This window comes from Juglans microcarpa x Juglans regia, chromosome 8D (assembly GCF_004785595.1).
Source record: "Juglans microcarpa x Juglans regia isolate MS1-56 chromosome 8D, Jm3101_v1.0, whole genome shotgun sequence".
Classification (NCBI taxonomy): Eukaryota; Viridiplantae; Streptophyta; class Magnoliopsida; order Fagales; family Juglandaceae; genus Juglans; species Juglans microcarpa x Juglans regia.
Window position 1 is genome coordinate 20,482,236 of NC_054608.1, and position 4,565 is coordinate 20,486,800.

Below are 4,565 nucleotides of genomic sequence, written 5' to 3' on the forward strand. Positions count from 1 at the left end.
GAGAGAGTACCGGGCGTGAATGTTTTTTTTTTATTATTAGAAAATCTATGAACTTTCCAAATATATATTATGTGAATACTTTTATTTTATTAGAAAATATTTATATAACTAAATTTATATATAATTTTAAATATTGATGATAAGTTATTTATAAAAGATATTGTCATTTTATTAAAACAATTTATATAATTAGATTTATATAAATATTAATCTAAATATCGATCGTATTTATGAAAGTACTAATTATCGTTGTTTTAAACTACTTAATAATTACTCACTTGTTATAATAATAATAAAAAATTACTCACTTAACTGTGATCTACTCAAAATGAGGCGGATGCATTAGTACTTGATTATAACTTCTTTTTTTCTTTATCATTTGTAGTTCATTAATTACTCTTCTGGAGGGACGAATCTGTTGCTAGGCAGGCTAGGCTCTGTGATGCCTCCGGATTTTGTTTGGAATTAAACAGGTTCTGAAATATCAGAATATACAATAAAGGTTACATAATTACATTCATGACAGTTAAAGATACAGTGTATCTAGCATGCATATAACTGTATGTAATATTCGTAGCGGATAGTTTTTTTCTTTGACCAATATTATATACCATATATAACATATCTCAAAATAATATAAGCATACTTCATGATCACATGATAACAAATAACCAAAAGTTTGTCCAAAAGATTTGTAACGACATAAGTATTGGAGACAGAGCTCCATGATTATAGTCTAAAAAATGAAACATTCTAATAGATTGTTGAGTTGCACACACAGCTCTGCTATAATGTCCAAAATAGTGTCTAGAAAACGGATAACCATGGTTATCAGTTCTATGTTATTCCTTTGCGGCCTAGTCAGTCTCGTCTAGACCTCTAGGTGCTTGTTCTTGATGTCCTAACACATTTTCTACCATATCGGGAGATGGTAGTTGGGACTATCAAGTGAGATTTCACAACAAGTTAACAACTAACTTAACTAACAGTATACAGATGCAAGCATTACAATAAAATGACATAAATGCCTACGTGAACATGAATGAGAGTGACATGACTTGACAAATAGCATAACATGTACTAATATAACGTGAAAATTGATATGGACTGAACATAAACTTGGAATCTTGTTTAACAATAAACTGGTTAATTAAAAGTAAAATGTGGATGTTACACAGGTCTCATTGAGTCATGTGCCACTGCTAATACTGAATCACATCACAGGCATCTATATTAGCTATGAGTATGTCAATATACTTAAACAAATTGTGGTTGGCACCACTGGCGTTTGTGTCTGACTTTGCTTTAGAAACTTGTAATTTAGATCTCATTCAAAGCCTATTGATCTTTATCTTGTTAACCTAGAGAATTTCATACTAGTTTAAACACTCCAGCGTGAACAATGGAATTTCACTAAGATAATACCTCATCCTCGCACTTGGGGTCATGATAAAAATAAAAGATTTCACTGACTTAAAAATACTATTTTTTATGACAAACGCTATGCATGGGACATGACGTAATATGTAACAATGAACGTATGACAGATGACATGGCATAACATGGCATATAACATATAAGCATGTACTTGAAATAAATCATGGCATGGCATATCAGAACATTTATAATAAGCATGATGAACATAAATAATAGTTTCTTACCACCACACATACAAATATGTTGAAAGTAAGTTAAATGCTAACTTACAATAACTGTAGCGTTACATAAGTAAAAAGTAGCGGGAAAATAGCGTGAATTGAAATGAGATAACTCTAAGGTTAGAATATCCCTTTAAACACTAAAAATTCAAAACTCACTGACTTAAGGCAAAATTTGTTATTTTATCCCTCTACATGTAAGAAATGACCATTTGCCCCTAAACTAAGGATTTCACATATGAATTCCAAATGCTACCAAAATTTACATTCCTCATGTAAATTTTATCCTAAGTCAAAAAATGCAATAAGAAAAATTTAATATAAAGTAAAACTACACAAACCAAGCATTGACTGAAACATATTAAGGCTAAAAATCTTGATTTGTTTTGCAATTCTTTCAAATCTCAAACCACATACTCTTTTTTTTTTTTTTTTAAGGAAATACCCTTATGCCATTCCATTATAAAATTGATGAGATACAAGTAGGAGTTTTCTTCATAGTTACAATTAAACCAGATATGATAAGAGCATCTTTTGCAAGTAAGCGGGCTATAAAATTGCCATTTCTTTTAACATGAGAAACTTCCCACTTTGAAAAATGCTTTAGACATGACCTTGCTTCACACATAAACATGCTTGAAGTGCTCCAAGCTTCTTTATCTTCTAGTAATGCCTTTGTGACTTGCAGTGAGTCCCCCTCAATAACAATCTGTTGCAATCCAAGATCTAATCCCAATTTAACAACCTGTAAAGCTCCATATGGCTCAGCTCATAGGGGGTTTGGAAAGAACTGTTTCATCTGCCTCATTTTGGCAATGATTTGGCCAGCACAGTTCCTAATAGCCACTCTAATACCAATCAATCCATTAGCCTTATCCACTACACCATCCTAGTTAATCTTAAACCATTTCGATGGAAGAGCCTGCCATATAGCAAATGAGGAGCAGACCTAGGTGTCTCTGCTACAATGGAGTTTGGATGAGAAAACACTTTGTTAAAGATGAAGGAGTTCCTTCTCCACCAAAGCTTCCTTGCTACCACCACAAATTCTTACAATTCTTCTTCATTCAGTAACATAGTTAATGCATCAAAAAACAACATAAGGGAATGAGGGATAGTGCATTTCTGGAGCCTTTTAGAGCATTGACTTCACACATCCATTGCTGCTTCACAGCTCCACAAAGCATGGAGGACACTTTCTTCTTACCTACAACAGATGGGGCATAGAGACTCAGTCACCACTTTCTTCTTGAACAAATTGGATTGAGTAGGGAGGGCCTCCTGACATGCTCCCCATAAGAAAACTTTATCACTAGGTGTGACATGAAGTTGCCAAATTTTGTTATAAACATCTTTAAATCTATTACTCGTTTATACTTGACCTTGAGTTTCCACCTCCCTTGACTTCTCCATGTGGTATGCACTCCTTACTAAGTGAAAAAATAGTGGTTCTCGCCAGTTGAGCCATGTTAAGCACACTTCAATCCTTTTCATGTTACACCGCTTCAACACTTGTTACAACTCAATTTTACATAGGTTTTCACAAGAATATGCCAATCAACTAAATTTTCCCTCAACACTAAGAATGAGCCATCCTTAATCCCATGCCAAATGATTCTGTCCTTAGTTTCCATAGTACTAATTGGAGTTCTCAGAATCAAGTTAGCTTCCCCCTCCTCAAAAATGTCTTGGACCAGTTCTGTTTTCCACATCTTTTCCTCAGAGTCAATCAGTTCTGCAACAGTTGCATTACCATCTAGTGTCTTGACTAGATTGGTGACTTTACTAGGATTAGAATGGTCTAGCCATTTGTCCTTCTAGATTAATATTTCAGACCCTATCTCCAACCTCTAAAATGAACCAGCCTCTACTACATGTCTAGCTACAAAAAGACTTTTTCACACAAAAGAAGGCTTAAAGTCTACTTTAGTTGTCTGAAAGGTCAAGTTAGGGAAGTATTTGGCCTTTAAAACTCTAGCAGCAAGAGAGTTAGGGTCTTAAATCAATCTATAACACTACTTGGAAAGCATTGCTTTGTTGAAGCATTCAAGATCCCTAAAACTCAAACCCCTATCTAACTTGGCTTGCCCCATTCTTTTCCAGGATATCCAATGGATTTTATGCTCATTCTCTTGCTAATCCCACCAAAAACTCTGGATGACACTATTGATGGACTGAAGTAAAGTGGTAGGCAGCTTAAATACACCCATGGTATATGTTAGAAGGGCTTGGATCACTGCTTTGAGGTAAATTTCTTTCCCTGCTTGAGATAGAGTTTTAACTTTATAATTACGGAGCCTTATTCTGATGTTATCCAAGATGCCTTTGAAGGATTTGAGTTTATCTCTACCCATCACAGATGGCAATCCTAAGTACTTTTCATAAGGCATAGTTGTCCTTATACCAGCAATTGATAGGATGTATTCTTGAGTAGGTCTAGCTATGTTCTTGCTGAAGATGATGGAGATTTTCTCGACATTTAGTCTTTGTCCAGATGCCATCTCATATATTCTTAATAGGCTTATCAAGCTACTCCATTCCACTACATTGCCTTACAAAACAAGAGGCTATCATCTGTAAAAAAGAGATAAGAAATCCTTAACTGACCTCTTGCAACTGGTATCCCATGTATCAACCTGCCTTCCTCAGCTTTGTGGATCAAATTGCTCAGTGCTTCAGCATACCAAACGAAGAGAGAGGGTGACAGTGTGTCACCTTGTCTTATGCCTCGAGTAGGTAGAAATTCAGTTTGAGGGTCACCATTCACTAGAAGAGCATAGGAGATAGTTTCAATATACTTCATCACTAGTTCCACCCATTGGCTGCAAAACTCCAATTTGTAGAGAATTGCTCGTAGAAAACTCCATTCAACTCTGTCATAGGCATTGCTCATGTCTAACTTTAAGG